This window comes from Diprion similis, chromosome 8 (genome assembly GCF_021155765.1).
Source record: "Diprion similis isolate iyDipSimi1 chromosome 8, iyDipSimi1.1, whole genome shotgun sequence".
Taxonomy (NCBI): Eukaryota; Metazoa; Arthropoda; class Insecta; order Hymenoptera; family Diprionidae; genus Diprion; species Diprion similis.
In genome coordinates this window covers 23,159,950-23,180,598 of record NC_060112.1, presented here as the reverse complement: position 1 = coordinate 23,180,598, position 20,649 = coordinate 23,159,950, and the positions used below count along the sequence as shown (strand labels likewise).

General features: G+C 36.2%; 1 long non-coding RNA gene across 1 annotated transcript in view; it reads right to left on the bottom strand.

Annotated features, from left to right (window-relative positions):
* Positions 1–738: 738 nt before the first annotated feature.
* LOC124410034 overlaps positions 739–20,649 on the bottom strand; it is a 20,880-nt gene continuing 969 nt past the window's right edge. The window contains exons 2-3 of the long non-coding RNA XR_006929557.1: positions 10,405–10,413; positions 739–751 (exon numbers count right to left, since the gene is read on the bottom strand). This is a non-coding gene — a long non-coding RNA (uncharacterized LOC124410034). The remainder of the gene's footprint in view (positions 752–10,404; positions 10,414–20,649) is intronic.

The following is a 20,649-nucleotide window of genomic DNA, read 5'->3' as shown; positions in this document are numbered from 1 at the left end:
AAATTGCTCTCTCATATTCCTTATGGGGACGAAGATAGGTGTAGGAATTACCCCAGCGAGTGGCCGTCTTAACGTGTTTAAAGTCTTTCGGTGATGTTCGGTTGGAAGAAAAAAGAAAAAATAAAGAAAGAAAAAAATTCAAGCCGGATCTAGCCGCGTGACTGCAGGTAGATTTTTAACGTCGACTGTACGATGCTAACTAAAATTATGTCGAGAAAATATTTCTGTTAAGTATATACGACTGACGAAGGTCCGAAAATTATGGATGACATAATGATTTTTGTCGGTGATATTTTAGCGAATATCGATGATCGTATGCCGCGGAAGTCAATCAACCTGGTCGAACAGAATGAAGAGAAAGAAGGGAATAATGAGATTTTATTTTATTTGATTTGATTGATTGATTTGATAAGTTTAATTATCCCGCGGCAAGCCTTGGAGAAGATGAGTTGAGGAAAGCAATTATGGATGGATCCTAATCATATTGTGATTCTGTAATCACTAAATGAGCAATGGTCAATTACAGAATAGCAATAACAATAAGTCTGTCAATCATTACTGCTTATTACGAGTACTAGAGAGAGAGAGAGAGAGAGAGAAATCTTAATTTTGGTTCATTATAATTTTCGATAAGATCGTTTTTGGACAATCGCTCAAAGTTTCATTGTTAATATATACAACCGACTGAAACGATGACGAAGAGGTAAAAAAATCCTGAGAATCTGACAACTCGTCGTCGTTCCGAATTCGTCTCGTTGCGAATCATCTCTTTGACAGACGTACAGGAATAGTAAGTATATTATGTAGTAAAATGAGAGGGAAACGAAAAAAAAATATCAAGTAATTTATACATTATCACGTTTATATACAGAATGCTAACTATATTTGTGACTTAAGTATCGGATTTATCCACAACTCTTCGACACCTCCGCCCGAGGCTTAATTAAAAAAATCGCTAGGATTCGAACGAATGAATATACATAAGTAAATAATTTTGGTTGAGTAAAAAAGGAACTCGTATACATGCTATTATACTCGTACATTTCCTTTTTACTCGGTATAAATGATTTTTTCTCTCCCCAGGCGTGAAGTTATACTTATATTTGTATATAGTTGGATTGAAAGAGAAGGTTAGAAGACCTCTCTAATTGCTAGGAGAATCGCGATTCAAAATTACATCTTCGTTCCATATTCTCGTCGGTTTTGCACAAGATAGAAATAAGATAAAAAATATGTACTTCTAGTCGTATGTTTCACATTTTTACATAGTACATACAGATATACATATATATATATATATATATATATATGTGTGTACGGGTGTGTAAACAGTATACACACCTTTCATCATATTCACTCTTTCACAACAAACATTTTGCGCGCATTTAAAACATTGATAATAATCGATCCTTCTAACGTATAACGTTGCAATATCTCTTTACTCAATTCATCATACAATTCCACGAGGATTGAAATTTAAAAAATAAATGGGAACAGCCTGATGATGAAATTTGACTACAGAATCTGTAAAGAAGTACGACTCGTCTCGAAATATTTTCTCCAAATGTTGGAATGTTTTTTTTTTTTTTTTTTTTCTTTTCTTTTATTTATTCATTTTTTTACGTTCTTAGGTTTCCAGCAAAATGTGTAAAAGGGAACGTTTAATTTCAAAAGTTATTTACAATGTCAGAGTTATTCGTTCTGGGATTATCTGACGATCTTCGTGAATTCAAAGGTTCTGAGTATCTACCGGAACTGGAATTGAATTTTGAGATGATGGCTGTAAAGTAGAATCTGTAAAAGTTTTGTGAAATAAAATTCAACGGAATAGTTGAAAATTATTTATCAACGTTCTGTGATTTGGACAATTCCAATTTCAATAAAAGATACAAGATAAAAAAATAAAAAACTGGTCTTTAATAGTCGTATTATTACACAATAATATACAAAATACAAATCATCTTAAGTAATAAGGTTGACGGACTTCTTTGGGACTATTTATTTATTTTTTTTTAAGTGCAAACGAATTCGACGATCCACTCCATTGTAAGCCTCGTATTAACTTCGTTTCACCAGACACCGTGTGAAAGTATAAGTGCGTGCGTGTAAAGGAGACGGACACGATTGCGAAACGATACTTCTGGCGGCGAATTCTCTTCTCAAGGTAATCGTTGGGCCCTTCAAGAAGTGCAACTGCAGAGGCAGGCCGCCTATCAAGTTGAATCCAATGAAAAAATTTCCCATGCTGCGGGAAGAAAAATGAAAAACTTTGACTTTTAAACACCTCCCTAATTAACAATGTGTCGCAAAAATCACGCATTGTTATAAATGATAGTTGTTTACCGAGAAGTAACTCGTTTTATTCACTAATGAATTCTCTGCGGATCTTCCGAGCAAAATTGGTTAGAAAAAACTGTGATATTTTAAACAGTCGTTTTGATATCCGGACGATGAAATTTTCGTGCAATTCTGCAAAGAGTACGACGTACGTTTTTATCATCTAAAATTTAAAACTCGGATCATCAATTGCGGAGAATTTATTTACGGTACGGATAAAACAATAAATATATCGTTCATCAGAATCGTCCGAGCGAGATGAATTTTCGGATGGAAAAAACAGTAAAATAACGTGTTAAAGATTGTTAATTTTTTTTTTTTTTCTTTAAATATATTTATCCTGCTGAATTCAATGCGAAGGCCGACTTGAACAAGACTTTTCAAACCCGAATCACGTTTCGTTTGAACACGTTTTTGACGATCCTAAATCCGGCAACGACTTCTCGCGCCTTTCGTTAATCTTTTTTTTAACTCTCGATCCCAGGAGCACAAAGATATGCGGGATCACCGACAAGACGATGAGTCGCAAAATTCTGTGTATACTAATAATATTTGACCAGACCACGAAATGAGGCAACGCTCATTTTCGGGTCTAAAGATCGTTCGATCTTTCTCTCGGGCTGTGCCAATCGGCTCGTACGTGCGACGAAACAGCTCTTGAAACTGCGCGGTCTAATCAGAGCTGAGAACGGATCGCGCATGCGCACCGCTTCGCAATATTACGCGAGTTGAGTAATTCGCCGCTGCACGATATCGCGAATCGACCTCGAAAAGATTCTTTCACGCCCGTTATAGCTGTGCACAACAATATTTTAGAGCTTGGCAAGTGAATGGGAAATTTCGCTTCGTGTCTTTCTATCCGTTCGTGCGTTCTCCCGTATTCCCGCTCTTCTTTCGCTGCCATGCACGCTCAATTGTCGCGCGCGCATGCGCACAACTGCGCTCGACCATATCCCCCCTTCCCTCCCCCCCCCGGCGCTTTACATCTCCGTCGCACAACCCTTGTGAAAGATCTTTACACGTGGCTTAGAATTAATCATGCCAACGGATCTCGGCTCCTCGATTCGGACGCCCAATTTTCAAGTGAAACTGGTCAGCCGTTCGTTCTACACGTGCGCTGCCAGCTCGTACCTTGCGTTAAAGGATCCGCCGCTTTGTCTCGGGCGATTCGCTATTTCTTTTATTTTTCACAGTATTAAACGATTTTTTTCTGGCTTTCCTCTATCATCTGTTACTCGTATTCTTGTCCAAACAATGTTACAAATTTTAAACTAATTCCAACGAACATTTTTGGACACGAATTGACGTTTCTTTTTTTGTTTTTTTGTTTTTTCCCTTGCTTTTCAATTATTATTTAAAATGAAACGGTGAAATTGTCTCGAATTAATTTTCGCTACTGATTCGTAGTCATTTTCTTTCCAATAGACAATTTCTTCACGAGCCGGAAACGATCGTAGTACTTCCGAATGGTTTTTTTTTTTTCTTTTCTGTTTAGGCATAATGAAAGAAAAAAAAATATCACCTCGGAGAATTATTATTCTTTTCCGATATGTATGAAGTATAGATTTAAGGAAGTCTCGATGATACAACTACCTTGAATGTATATACCCGCATCTGTCGTCATTTTGCAGATATATATACTCAATATAAATTTAATAATATTCGTATATAGGTAAACAAACATTGCGAATCTTGAAATCACCGAGTCGCGTTTAGATTGAACTTGATAAAAATTATCAGCATAATAGCAGCAGCGACGAAATTTAAGCGTTGGTAAAATCGAAAGGAGCTTATAAATTTGACTGATCGATTGCTTGGTGAATTTTTTTCATCATAGAAAAAAGATAAAAATACATAGCCACATATTTTTGCATTTATTCCGAAGAATCGTTTTGACTTCTGCGGATTGCACGAATGAAATTTTAAACTTCATGCTGATTTTTTTATTTATCACAGTTCAGTAACCCGCGATGATCGATTATAAAACAGCAGCTTCTACTTCATAGTTACGTTTTTCATCTTTACTAACCGATATACTGACGCCTGTAATAATTAGGCTGCTTAAACAAATTTCGTTTCATTGCATTTCAGTGCATTTCATCTGTACTTCGTTGTTGTAAAATATTTATATCACTAATTTGTACAAGATTATCGATATGATTATCAAATCATTATCGTTATCGAAAATATCGAGGCCTGTAGCAGCAGCAGCAGCAGCAGCAGATATTTATAATTATTTATTTATCTTTTCATTGCACACATCCCATATATTATAAATAAGTATATATGTGTGTATATACATATATTTATATTGTACAAGCGTAATTTATAGCCGTGGAGAAGCCTCTGCAGTTGGTTAACGTGCAGTTGCGATATATATATATGTATGTATGTGTATGTATGTATACACATATGAGGTGAAATCAAACTCTTTGGGAAAACGACTATTTCCCATGCTAACTGAACTGAGCAAAGTAAATCGAGTGAATTGCAAGTAAACGAATAAACACAAATAAGTCCGCAAGTAGAAATTACATTGCCCACCGCAAATTTATGAAGCCTGATATTTTACATACGGTTGCGTATGTCACATATATACATATATTATCAATTGCCAACGATTACTGACCAATTTCTCAAGGTCATTAGTATACGACATACATACCTACGCCTATATTGCGGCCAAGTATTACGCATTACGTGCACCCGTCGGTTATTACAATATATTACTCTCGCTTATAGCCTTTCGTCGAATCATTTCTCGGACAGATGAAATTATTGACCGTCAACTCGATCTGCGGGGCCCGGAAAGGAAAGGAAGGGAAAAAAAATCTCTAAGCTCCGGGATACAAGGTTTGCCCGCGAAAGGAAAATGGCGATAAACGAAGGTGGAGAAAAAAAATTGATGAATTGAAAAGAGCCAGAGTATATAGAGAAGAAAAAACAAGGCTGTGCGTAAAAAATCTCCAAGGAAATTAAAAAGTTAGGTTTAAGTCATTGCGTGACATGTGTTTTATCTTTTTATTTTATCGATTTTAGAAAATATTCCGCACCGTAAGCGTAACGGTAAAATAATGCGAAACCTCAAAATTATAAATTTTCAAAGTCCTTGTTACCTAATAATGTTTGCTTATGATACTCGTTTTTCCACGAGGCTGAGAAGAAGAAGATACTTTTCATCGGAAAATTCTATTATAACGTGCGAAAAATAATTTCACTAAAAGAATAATTGCAGTAGTAAGAAATTTAAAAGAAGAAGTGAACTAAGAAATTTAAACACTTTTGCACCGTCACGTCCTTCTTTCTAACCACAGATGCTCAACGACGACAAAAAAGTTTCGCGATTCATTACGAAGGTGCGATTAATTTTTATTACACTCGCTTTTGTATAACATGTTCAAAGAAATTTTGAAAACAGTAACAAATGAAGGGGAGAGGGGAGGGGGAGGTGGGAGTGAAACGAATTATATAGCGTTAAGAAAAAAAAGAGGCGGATAAAAAAAAAGTTCAAAAAAAGGAAAAAGAAGAAGAAAAAGGTGAAAACTATGTAAGGATTTTGTATAAAATTTAATACGCAAAGCCTGATGACAAAAGGGAAAAGGTAAGGAAGTGCGAAAATGAGGAAATAAAAAAAATTTGGATCATCGAAATTCCGAATGATCGAAGATTTTCAGTTCGGTGAATTTCTGACTTGGTGAGAAATTTCACCGCTTCGACGGCTTTCTTTGTTTTGTATTATCGATATTTTTGTAATTTTAATTTACGGAATTATACTTCGTGAAAACTTTATTTCTCAAAATTAGAGTTTCTGGAATCTTTGATTTCGGAACTTTGAGCCGTTCGATATCCGGCCATAAGAAAGCTCATTGTTTCTTAAAAGTTTAATTTCTTTATTTCAATTTTCGTTATAAAATAATTCAGAATCAATTCATTCCTTAAGTTTTTAAATTCGGAGCTTCAAAAATCATCCCCTTCGTTCGCTGACGTTAAAACACCTTATACATAAGGCCCAAAAAATAATACCAAGCTGTGTTGAAATTTCTACGCATATCGCAGGTGTGCGACCGTTGGTATGCGTGAATTACATTCGGTTTCTTTATTAAAATTGCGCACGCATCGAGTCCTCTGCGAGACGATTAAGTGGTTGCCAACACACTCCTCGTCAGATAGGTACTCCCTGGAAGACCTTGACTTCCGTCGAGGTGTAGCCCCCGCAGATTCAACCCCCACCTGCAGCCGATCGGTCTGACCCAACGTACCCCTTCTTTGATAGCCAATACTTAAGCCGTTGGGCCTGAGGCCCCCCGACCATTCCACCAGCATCAGCTCACCGGACCCGCGTGTCTGTAAAATTGTGTCATTATACGAGGTACACATTGTACGGATACGACGTTGCCGCTGCAGTCGCAACACCGAATCGATTTGATTTGCAAATTTTTCTCGCCATTTTTCTTCATTTTTTTAAACACTTTTCTTCGTTTATCGACGGCGAAAGGTTTTTCCGCCGATTATTGTTTGTCGAATTGTAATTCGCGAGCGGAAGGAATTCTGCTGCAGCGGAGGGCGCGAAATTACCTGGTGAAATATATGCGCATATATATATCAATCAATAAACTGCAAGCTGTCACTGCTGTTTTTGAGACAAGACACGAAACGTCGGAGGTGCAGTTTGAAAGTGATTTTTGTCGAGGAATAAACGGTTATTATTCCTCAGACAGATAGTCGCATTAAAAGTGAAAGAGATAATTTGATCAATTGATTTATTAATGCGGGACTTACAAAAAGCTCCGATTCGTCGTCGAAGTAAAATATATTCGTGAAACGATCGCGTAGATCGACAAGGGCAGAAATTCTTTCTGTATACATTTGATATATACACGGAGAAGTAAATAATCAAATAAATAAATACTTGGTTACGGTTCTAAACAAAAAGAAAGGAAGAAAGACAGAGTGCATAGTGTGGTGATAAAGTTTCGGCCTTAACGAGTAGACGTGAAACGGTAAGCTGAACGTCATTCACTAAAATTACCCACTTACCTTTACTATATACACATATATATATATACATACACACACACACACACACACACAGACAACTTAAAACGTGTTTAGCCTCAAGCACTAAACGCATTTTATAATCATGGGTACACATACATAAGTACCTACACGTAATACTCCTCTACGGGCACTGAGACGACCCTGAATTAAGTTACATATCCGTTGATTATATGAAACGAGAAAAGAGACGGAGAGGCGAAAAATATGAAGGAATAAAAAAAAATAAAAAAAAAACGTTGTAATAAATTAATAAACCGGCAAGTATGCGTTGTGATATAACAAACTCGAGTTTTCTAATCACGTTTTCAAGTTCAGGGGCAAACGCTCGCCGCTTACCTATATCTACCTAGGCATATATAATCTTATGGTTATAAAACAAGAAAGCAGAGCCTCGGAAGCTGGGAGAGAAAGCGCGGATAAACGTCTTATTACTTTGTGGAGTTAGGAAAATCATATAAATCAGGGCGACGCGACGTGACGTTAATTTTATAAAATTAGGTAAATTTTAGAAACGAGAAGAAAGAAATTTACCAGGATTGAGAAGAATCATTGTACGGATAGATACGCAGAGATTGGATGTAACGTAATGGTTTATTAATTAGAGATATTAGACAATTTTGCTAAAGTTAAACCGTTATTATAATTGGCCGGGATTTTAACGGTACATCAATGTACACGTATTGCTGAATCGATTATTCGTCTGCGGGGAATTTGTTGGGAAATTTTGATCGTAAAAGTGAGGAGAAAAAATCGGATTCAAATCGGCCGGAGATCGGCGTCGAACGACGTCCCACACAGCGTGCAATTTATCGATTAATTATCCTTGAAGATCGACGTTCACGGTTCACTTTTCGAACGGTTCTTGGAGGAAGATGATTACGTAATCCGGGAGAGATTGTTAGCGAAAAATTAACTTCTGTCAGAGTATGTGTGGAATTTTTTAACACATTTTTTTTCTCACCGAAAATTTGACTTATAGAATTTAAAAATTCAGAAGGTTCAAGAAAAAAAATAAAAAGGTCAGGTTCGTCTGGATAATTTCGACTTTCCTGTATTTTGTTTTCTGTATATTCAATTTTCTATACCAGGATTTTCTAAATTTTTATAATTCTGCGAGACAGTTTTTCGCGTCTTTGAAAATCCGAAATTCCGTTACTTTCATCGATCGGTCTCTCCGTTTTTTTACCTCCACCGTTATATATGCGTTCTTTTTTAAAACTCGTGGTTTTCTATTTCGATTTTGCAGTTCCGCGGTAATTATTCCGCATCCATTTTTATACCTGTAGTTAAACCGGATTAATCACCAGATAATTATTGAAATATCGTAAAATCAAGCTTATATCAGTTTTATAAATAGGTAATAACATTATAATACGTATCAGGCGGTTACACAGGGCGTAAGATATTATATAGATATAATGAAAGAGTAAATGTCACACCTGTCTTAAAAGCAAATATTACACAATTCGAAAACCCGCGGGTATACAATATTTAATCAGCACAAGGTCCCCGGTCCACGTGCTCATATTACATTACATCTATATGCATATAAAAAAGATATGTTTTCTTTTTCAATTTCGCGGTTTTTCAACCCGTCTGTAACACATGTGTGCATATTATATATATTATACGTATGAGGCATTCCGTTTTTTTTTTTTTTGTTTTTTTTCTAAGTTTTTTTTAATTATGGTGTAAAATGTTCAAAAAAAAAAAAGCACTTGTTTCGCCGAGTTTTACACGTTTTTACCACGGATTTTAATTTTAATGCTCTGAAAAACAGAAAAACCCAATTTTCGCATAAATAGTTCCAAAAGATTGGTTGCTATTTTTTTCTCGTTAATTATTTTTTAAAACAAAAAATTTTGAGCCAGTGATTGAAGTGTAAAAATTCTCTTAATTTTTTTATTTCTTTATTTTGGTTTTTTTTCTCCTTTGCCGAAGGAATCGTGAAAAAAATGAAAAACCCGGTGGAAGATATTTTCTTTCTGTAGACTCTACGCGATAGTTGAAAATTGAAATATCGAAGGAAAGAAAACGTCGAACTTGACGAATCGCTCGGACATTGACCCGACGTTTGAAAAAATGATGATAATTTCTTTCGATCGCCGCTGCAGAGCGAGCAGTTTTAACGTTAAGTAGAGCAACCGAGGCAGCAACTAACCGGCTGAAAAATTTGTAAGTAACTGACATAATTCTGAGTCGCGCTGCGCTGAACTGGAACGCAGTGCAAAAACTCATCAAGCCTGCTACTCGCTTCTGCAAGTCCACAAATACACCTTCATAACTAAAATGTCGGCTGCACACACAAGCGAAGTTTCATGCCGAAGTAAGAGTTTTGAATTTACCTTTCAAGTCAGCGAAATCAACTTGTAACTTCGTCGGTCACTCAATTATTACTCAACAAGTGTGGAGTATTATGTTTCTGCGAAAAATTTACTGCATGGATAAATACCGTTCAATCAGATTAAGAAATTCGCCGAGTTTTGCAAGAATTTTAAATCAGGATTCACTTGATACTTGCGATTATTGCCGATGATGTTGATAGCCAAGGATCGATACTTTTTAGTCCTTCTATTAAGATTAATTAAAATTAATTTTTTTTAAATAATCGAATTATAAATAAACAGCTTTGATACAGATAGATTAAAAATTGCGAAAAATCAAGTAGATACGATCAATTTCATTCTACGGCTCGTTTTAATCTGGAAGACAAAAATTTATTGCAACAATCGGTGAAAATAAAACGATTCTTTTTTTTCTGTTTAATTTTTTTTTTATTTTATCCCCAACAATTAATTACTCAGAGAAATATGGAAGACAGTTATTATCGCTTATTACAATTGCTTCAAATTGCACAAGTTTTCGCGTATTTTATTCCACAGCGTTTTATAATCGCATCGTCGCAGCTTTGGTACGATTTTATTCGCGGAATATTACCTTTTAATTGTTGCAGATTACTGCAGCGTGTGTAGGTATAAATAATTCATGCCTGATAATTGACATAACAACGACTGCATTCTTGACGCGATGACCCACGACACGGTACTTCATACGATATTTTACGTGAAAATAATTATTGATAAATTTCAGCATTATTGACAAGCATGCAGCGGATTTGAATATCCGGAATGCAAAATCGACTCAAAGCGTCCCGCACGAACCTTGAAGTTGCAAATTATCCAACGCATTAGAGTGGAAATATTTTTTCCTTTCATTAGTCAGATCGTTACTTGGATTATAAAAATAAACAAAAAATCAGTTTTACTTGAATTTTCCATATTCTCGTAAAAAAAATTTATTACAGTTTACGCTTATTTCTAGTATCATGGGAGAAATTTTATTCCCAGTAAAAAAAAAAACACTAATGATTGTACTAGAAATAAGTCATCTTTTTAACTCTTGAATAATCCCGAAATATTATCTGTGTATGAGGTCACAATTCGAATGAAAAAAAAATCGAAACTAATATCAAAACAAGTAATGCTATGGATACAATCTTGCAAAAACACAGCTCAAGTTTCGTGTTTTTTCTTTTTTTTCTTCTTCTTCTTTATTTAGTAAGGATCAAGTTTTTAAAAATCGCAATAACAAGGAGCGAATTTTTATTCCATCAGCTGTTCGGAATCGCAATCTTTGTCTTGAACAATTATCAAAGTAACTAAAGCGTTTCGCATTGGATCAAGTCCTTGAAAATTTTCCGTTACACTAACGTCTTTAATACGATATTCGGTAACGGATGGAAAACTTTGGAAAAGACTTGAAACAAGAAAAATTTAAAAAAAAAATTAACATTGCAATAATCGACGATGATTTCTTTTCGCAAATTAATTATATTAATACTGTAAAAATCTACAGGATATAGAAAAACTATAATACGGCTTGTAAGATTTTCCAACATTCTCTTGCACATGCTTGCGAAAATACGATAGAAGAAGAAAGAAGAAACGAGTTGAAAGAAAAAAATGTCTGCAGTTTAATCATTATTATAGGCACACGACGCGCGATTCGCAACGCCTTTCAAAGCGCGAGAACCGCGATCCTCGAGTTGGGCGATTTCAACGCGTTTCGAGAAGGGAAAAAGCCAACAAATAAAAGAAAAAATTAAAAAAATTCTAACTTGAAAATAAGCTGCACGAGATTGCTTTCAGTTATTTTCTTGTATGTATAATATAATGATATTCTACTTAGAGGATTGCAATTGAAATAAGTAGACCGGTGAGCTAGAATATTATACATCTATATATAATATATATATATATATATGTATCTATTTCTCTCTTTCTCTCTGCTCTTATCGGTATCGTTCCGCCCTCGTTAGCCCCCGTTTCTTCAACTTCATTTTCCTGTTTCCTCGCCTTTCTCGTTCGTTATGACTTGTGGTGAGCGCAATGATGAGTTGCATTTTGAAGAATTGCAGCTTTCAACCGATTTTCTACTTTGTTATATCGAGTACGCGCTGCGACGAAACGACTGCCACGAAATTTTTTTTCGCAAAAGGACGGAAAGTAAGAAAAAAAATATACGTAAAAAAAAAAGAAAAGAAAGAAAGAAAGGAACAAAATTAAATTCGTCCGAGTAACGACAACTGATTCGTAAAAAGCAGGTCAAAATATTCGACCTCGCGAATACCAGGCTCGCAAATAATATATATATATAGGTATCTTATACGCATGATATAAAAATACGGTATGAAAAATAAGGTATATTTCTACGGCTCGACGACCTCCCAACTGAATATATGATTGCGGTTACAATTATTGTAATAACAAGCAAGGTTCCTGTTTTTCATGATATTTTTATTACCATATCATGAGTAATTCGCCTTTGTATAATTCTGAGCTTAGTATGTATAATTTGTCGTCGACCAGCTGGTTTCTGCACACACAGCAGCTACGGCATGTGAAAACTTAACGAAAACAACCAAACAACGAAAGGAATACAAGCCAACCTGTTTCCAGATTCCCATCACCTTGCAGAGCATGTGGAATTGCGTAATTTGTTGTCTTGTAAATTATTATAAACTTGGTGACGCGATCCGGCTCTAAGCGTGAAGTAAATAATTACAAATGAAAAAAATTAATTACGTCAAAATTGTTGCGGAATATTTTCGCAACTCGTGTGAGTAGATAAAAGCTCTTCTACGTAATCAGAGCTCGTTGTTACTTTTTTTAATCTCACATCGTGATTGAAATTCGCCGCTAAGTTGCTTGAGACTCTTAATTCGTACCCGATTTATGCGAGGCCTCGTATTCGCGATTTCCGTGCTCTCTCAGGTCTGAATCGTCCGATGCGTAGACGTAATTTAGGCATGCCTTGTATTTCTGTATCAGTCGACTCACTATGCTGCAATTTCCGGGATTAAGAAGGTCAGCAAGCGATACACTCGTGCAAAGATTTAGTGCTTACATCATGCTCGCTAGATTATCTCTTAGAAACTGGTAAAAAAAAATTCCCACTTTGCTATAATCGTATAAGCATCTCACAGGATTTGATGCCGGTGTTTCTTATTTTTTTGTAGTTTTTTTTTTTTTTTTTCAAACATCATTGCGCGACGAAATCTCAAATGAATCCTGGATCTCGACGACTCGAGTCGTATTTTCCGAAGACTTAGATGGAAATCGGTTTTCAGGTTTAGTAGAAAAATAAAATTTAGATCAACTGATATCGTAATTTTAATCGCAGATTGTCACGTGGTGGCAAATTTGCAAGTTTAAAGTTTTGGTATTTTATCAATAAAATAAAATCGAATGAACCAGAGAATTTAAAAAAAATGATACTCTGCTATAAAATGAAATGAAATAAAAATCGAGAGTAAAACTTTTATACGCATATCGTATATTATACAGTGCAAATTGCTATTGACCGAATGACTTAATGCGCATGCGCATGCGCTAAGATTCGCGGACAAGAGCAGTTGTTTCGTCAGGGTTACCAACATTCGTAAATTCAGATGACATGTCGCCGCGATGTGCATAACCTCAAAAATGTTGGTCACTCTGAGGCACCTCTGAGGCTCGTGCTCTCGAATTTTAGCGCATGCGCATTAAACCATTAAGAAAAAATTCGCTTTTTTGTACAATCTTGATTTCCGTTTTTCACAATTTTCTCGAGATATACCGCATGTTAAATAATTATGAAGTACATGAAATGGGGGTAAAATTTTCTGACAAAACGATCTCAACTATTTATATTCTGTTTAAGGTAAATTTTGAGGAGAAAAAAACTCAATACCTGAAACATGTCGAAAACATCTGAAAATCATCCATAAATTGTTTCTTTACTCAAATGAAAGCATTTTGATTTTTTATAGTGACCGGCTTAAACCATTCATTGAATAAATTTTTGTCAATTATTCACTTTTCTTCGACAATTCTGATCCTCAATTTTTGGAACCGTAAACTTGACACGGTTCGCTGAACGAAATCGGTTATAGATCGATCGTGAGTAAAATAAATTGTAATAACAGCGCGAGATTGAATGATAATATTTAACTGATCAGCTTTTTTGGCCCTTGACGTAAAACGAATTCCTCTGATTATTGTGTCGGTGCAGTAAAAAAAAAGTATCACACTCTCCATATTAGCGTCAGCGATTCGGAGCGAGGTCTTTGATTCCTGGCACTGCACGGACTGAGTTTTTGGTGGACCAAACGAGTTTCGAGAGGCGTAGTAAGTACATTGGCACCGCGAAGCGGTATCTGGGTTCTTGGTGAGGCCCCGAGACAGGTCCCGTTTTGTTTATTAACGGCTTGTATCACGTGCGCATACCGAAGCGAAATATTTCGAAAGTAAAAATCATCCGCAGCAGTCGGTCAATGGGCTAGATACCTGCAGGCAGGCATGCTAGGATACGAGTTGACTATTCGACGTGAAACACGTGCGAGTCAATTGAGGAGGAAAGTAAAAAAAAGGCTGGAAGTGCAGTTGAGACAAAAAATTTTGAAAAACGGACGTAAACGTGTTTTTTTAATTATTGAAAATGGCACTTACAGCCTCTTTTAATTATCCTCTTGGATAACAATTTTTTGAAATCATCACTCAGGCAAAAAAATGACCCAAAACTAGTGAAGTCAATTTTCGTTGTTAAAAAATAGTTTTGAAATTCGATAACTTGAATTTTAAGTACTTTCGTTAGCGATTAATGGCGGGGTTAAAACGTTGGAAGTTATATTCATAGATCTTGCAATATCAGATTTTTGAATTAGAGGAAAAAACAAAATTTATTTCATAAAATTTCAAAACGTTGAAGGGTCAAACCAATAGCAAGTCAAGCCTAATCTTGTCATTCTTGGGTCGAGGATATACGAAAAAATTATTCTAACTCCAAGGATATACATATACTAGAGTACCAATTTCCTTGCGTAATTTCCCCGAGTGTTCCATGCGTTGAAACGAAGGCTACTCCAGCAAACCGACTGGAAACTGGACTAACTGGATCGTCATTTTCACGTCAGCGGAATTACACGGCCGTGAGTAATTCCGCGGATGCATAAAGACGCACAGAATATAGGTAGAACAAACCAAAGATACACAATGAATTAGATGCGCAAATGAAAAATTCCATTAGCATCGTCAGATATAATATCATAGAACAATTGACCCATATTTTATCTTTTTTCAATTCAACGTTCTCTAACAAAACTACAGCAGTTTGAAATTGACACGTGACGTCACAACGTGATATACTACAACGTGAAAAATGTGTGAAAAATTCTGACGTCACACGGAATTCGACACGCTATATCTTTGTTACCAAACATTGAATTGAAAAAAGAAAAAATACGTGTCAATTATTTTTTCAAATTCTATCTAACGACACTATTGAAATTTTTCATTTGCACACCTAATTCCGTGATTATGTCGAATCGTTCGCCTTCTCCGAATCATGCAGCCAGCCGCCTCGTCTTGGTTGGAACTCTAGACTTAAGCCAACTAAGCGCGGCACACTTACCTACTATAAGTGTTATAAGTACAAACGAGAAGATCGTCGCCGTCACCATCGTTGTCAGTCTTTATCTTGTTCCAGCGAATGAAAAGCGGGTAAAAAGGAACTCGAACAGGCGATTCCTCCAGGCGCAATTCCTCCCATCCCTATTTGGCTGATTTTTTTTTTTTTTTTTTTTTTCTTCTTCTCCTTTCTTTTCCCCCACATTTTGCTACTTTGTTCATCTCTTTGCCCTCGACCGCTGCTTTCTTCCATCTCATTCTCGGCTACGCAACTTTCTCTGGATATCATGTACCGTTCGATTCGTTCGTTCGTTCGTTTCAACGAGGATCTTGTATCCCCGATAATTGCGAGTCAGTTCCGTTTGTACCATCGCCGTTTGTACTTCGGGTTAGATACATTTTCCGTGCCGCGTGATTGATCGAAAATTTCAACATTTTTTCCCTTGTCGAAGGGAAAATATCATAGAAAAAATAAAGTCGAGAATAAAAATTTAAAAAACAACAACAAAATCACGTTCCACTTGGCGATCGGCTGATTCACGAAGGAGGATCGAACATCCGAGGATTAATTCCGAGGTGAGCTACGGAGGGTGACAATTTTTTCCTTTGGAAGCGGTTTCCACTGTTGCGCAAACTCTCTGCCATACTGATGAAAATATAGGATTTTATCTCGTGAGTTACGGTGTAACGACATTTGAGGAAGCGATTTAGACGCTGTGGCAGATTATCAATCAATGTCCAAGTCTGCGCGTCCATTGTCACCTAGAGGATGAAAATTACGATGATGATGATGATGATGATGATGATGATGGTGCGGAACCAGCGATGAGGCCTGCTGAGAAATACTCTGCAGCGAGAAATCGGGAGACTTTGTGGGAAAATTAGGGATGGAATGAAACCAACTGCAATGCAGACTCACAAGTGAAAAGATGAAAGAATTAAAAGAGAGAATTTTGTTTAAAAAATATTGCGTGCGACAATGATAGTGAAAAAGATCGATCAAACCAGGTGATGGATACTTTGTTGGAAAAATCTTTCGAGCAAACTTGAATAACACAAGCTGAGGCAGCAACGGTTTGAAAATATTGAAACGGTTGATAACTAGAACCTTAAAAATAATCAAACTTTACGGTTTTTCGTACTCGAATTTCGGTTTCATTTTATTATTGTGAAGAAAATGAGCTTGAAGACATTAGAAACGGTTGAAGAAAACCAGAATTCATTTACTTCGAACGATCCGAATTTAAAATCTTTTCTCAATTTGTGTCGTTCGATTTCGCCCGGATTCACGTCCTTTTATCACGTGATGAAAACGTCGTTTGATTCGTATTTTCCTCTTCGAAATTCTCACTCGTAATCCTGGATCAGTAAAGCCGTGTGTGTTGTAGATTACTTATTATCTCTCCTTCGTACGCGTCCACCATGCCTACGCCAAGTAGGTATTGCACCATGGATTAATAGTGATGATAATAACTGCGCGATTCACCAGAGAGAGAGAGAGAGAGCTGACTTCTCTCGTTTTCTACAATTTTCTACTTTTAATTGATGCGAGTTTCGTGATCCGAGTTTGCTCAACAACGAGTGGTCATCGTCCTTGAACGTTGCTGTTGCCGCTTGCTCGACGCCGATATTTTATTTTATTAATGCATATTATATTCAAAACCGCATCTCGACGGGTCAGAGAGCTTGCGCTACTCCGGAATGCTTAAGAGATATTTATATTACTATGATTGTTAAGCACACGCGCCTTCGAAATGTTTCTGCTCCAGCCCATCGCTTGAATTATTGCACAGCCTTTCTCAAGCTGGTGCCAATCTCGTCTATCGTTGCCTCTTTCGTACTCCAAATGTCAACGTCTGCTCGATGCAATCACTGGGCAAACACTGTGTTCTACTATTTTAAAGTCGCTTTGGTCCTGCTCGAAGACCTGATTATAGACGGCGAAATTCCTCGCCCTTCGACGGTTCGAACACTCGTTTTTGAAATTTCGAAGCGTTAATCTTTCGGTTCCGAATTTGAAAAGTTAACAATTATTTGGCGGTGAAAGTTGAGGGAATAAAGCAAAGAAATATTCGAATTATTAACGTTCAGAAATCCGAGATCCTGAAAATTCCAGTTAGGTTAACGATAGAAGAAAAGTTCTGATAAAGAAAAAGTTCGAAAGTCAAAATTACCAGGACTAAGAACGTAAGAATATAGAAAATCTAAAACAAGAAATATCAACGAGGAGAAATTTTTTAACCAAACCGGAAATTCATCCAATTAAAAAATCTTCCATCGTTAGGAATTTCGATGTTTCATATTTTTCTATTTTATCATTCTCACACTTTCGGAACTTTGAACGTCCGCTTTCGGAGCATTCGAAACTTTGATACTTCGTCGAAGTCTAATTTCTTTACTTCAAGTTTCGCCAACGAAGAATTCGGAGTTTGGCAATTTTGCAACTTTTCAAATTCGCCATTTTAACTCCGCCCTAAACTCGTCTGATAAATTTTGCCATCGTCTTATAACAGAAATTCATTCCTGGTGCTTCTATTTTTCGGAATATGGTTTTCAAGCCCAAAATATTGACTCAATTTTTGTGAAAAAAAAAAGAAAACTCGTCTAATCAGACAAATTTCACGCAAATTTAATTATTCATCGACTCTGCATGGTCGACATCACTTTGCTGGAAATTTAAAAATCATTCCTTCGGATACTGTTACAAAAAAAGACACCAAAATAGAAACATCCAGACTTGAAAATTTTGTCGAAAATTGGCGTTGATCTTTTTCTCGAAAATTCTCAGACCTTCCATATATTCTTTCTCTCAATCCCTTTTTTTTTTATGAAAAAAAATATTTCAACTCTTGAGCTTGTCTTTGACCGCAAGAATGTTTATCGGTGCGTTGACTTGCTGAGGAAAATCGAAATAACAAAGGCTGAAAAATACGCACGAGTCCACCTTGATGCAGGAATGTTGCGTCCGGGTTCTTTTGATACGCGACGAGAAATGACTCCGCAATTATTGCAGACAGCCGCTAATAACTCTTTATTCTCCCGGTGAACCCGGAAGGACCGGTTCTGCCATGGGAAATCCCCGTTGACGATGATTTGAGTCAATGCCCTCGGTCACGAGGTCTGTTTTCGGTTAGTCAAGCGTCAAACTTGAAATTGCCGAGTGATGGTGAGTCAGGAACTTGATTTTGATAAAAGTTCACCAGATTTCGGTGATATTGACTCCCTGGCGATGAGATTTATTGGATCTGAATAAATCTGTTTTAAAATCCTTTTAAAACTTCTTTTACTTGAACCAAAATCAATGCTTTTTATTAACAACGTTGAGCACTTATAAAATTAATGTATTCCTAAGCTAAAAATATCACTTTTTGAATGTGCAAAAATAAAAATTAACCGGAGCTGGAAATAAAAGCTTGGATATGAAAAAAAAATTTCAAAAATCTGGTTATAATTCGTTTACGATGACTCGGTTCATTCGGAAGACTATATACTCTAGAGACTTTTTTTAATATCGTGTTCGCATCGTTGAATAATTCATTTTACAAAATTGCAACGATATTGATTACAATTAACAAATGGCAGTATTAAATAGACCGCTAAAAAACGAGAAGATCCGTTTCGGTAACCATCTCGTAATAAAATTGATGAAAAGTATCGATTTTTGGCCAATTACGCAATCACCTTAACGGAATACCTATTATTTGTTGTTTTCTCTCTCTCTTTTCGTTCGTTTGTTTATTTGTTCGTTGAGTAATGTTCAAAGAAAAGATCTACCAGAGTATATATATATATACAATAATAAGAAATTTCTGAAAGACCGATTACATCATCCGGAAGAAAATAATTTGCAGAGAAGTTGTGCAGCTTTGTATAATCATAATGACCATTGAGCCAAGGACGTAAGCCGCATGCGTATAACGTAGACATGAATATCTAATTGCGTTTTGATCGTTTGATTTGAAAATTCGATCGGCGCTGAGACAATTGCCACACGAATTTATATAATCGCAAATGCAGGATTATTAAATCGGCTACGGCGATGCAGGAATGATAATGTCGTTTGCGATTATCAATCATTCTCTGCAAATGCAGAAGCTTCTCTTCCGGTGTTTTCACAATGAGTTCTGCGCTCGTTATACTTGACTCGAATCCTCCGAGGAGAAATCATCACCCAGCTATTATCACATGCAGTCATCAACGGCAGAGAAACGCGGTCGAAGCGCGAAATACGATTCTGATTAGGCATTAGATATTACTGAACGTAAGCCTCTTCGCCTCGTCACCGAATTACATTAGGCTGCAATTTATTTGCAAAAAAATCTCACCCTGCTGGCTATAAGCTATAAGCAGACCTAAGGAATAAAACACGTTACGTTGAGTTTTGCAAATATTTCTATACTATAACGGATGTTGCAAAATTTTCTTGCCATCGTAGGTAAATACGTAAAACAATCAACGCCAGATTCTGTATTTTACACATTCGTTTAACTTTCTTCCTTAAGTCTAATTGCAAATTTTTATCAACGCTAATCTCAAGCTCGAGAGAAAAAAATCATCGACAATTTGATAGAAGGCTTTAAAAATTTCTGACTTAATCTTGAAACACGATTCTGAGTGTTTGTGTTTGATTTTATTCTTATTTATTTCATTTACACGCGAGTGAACTTTGCTGAGAATTAACGATTCCTTCAGCGAGGTTTCTAATCAACGAGAATGTAGGTTTGTTTGATTAGAATATCGGAGAACCTGAATGAAACCTGATACACGGGATGATGAACGGTACTCGCATCAGAAATGAAACGTGCGTATGTAAATAGGGAGTAGAAATCATTGTAAAATATTTACACATTTTCGTAAACGAGGTGAAGTTGGCGAGTGTTTGAATTAGACGTATGAATAATACATATAGCATTGAAATATACGAGAATTCAAACCTCATCAACACTTTCATCGACACTGAACGTTATTATAATATGCGCGATATAGGTCGTCGAGATGACTGAAGACGTAAGAAAAATTTCAAAATAATTTCTGTCTGTGTAATAAGTCATCGAGCCGCAGAGGCTGTATATCGGATGACACAAATTTAATTACGTCATATACTCTTACCAAACGATCATATTCAACTTGTTCACCGTGAAAAGACCCATTGAAAGTTTCCCTGGGCAAATATCGATACTTTTTAATAATAACTATGGGTTTTTATCGAATAAGTATCCATCCGTTAGCCACGAACATTTATTCGAGTGTGTAAACTGGAATGAAATAAAGAAAAGCTCAAATTCGAATCGCTTTGAAATAATGGAAA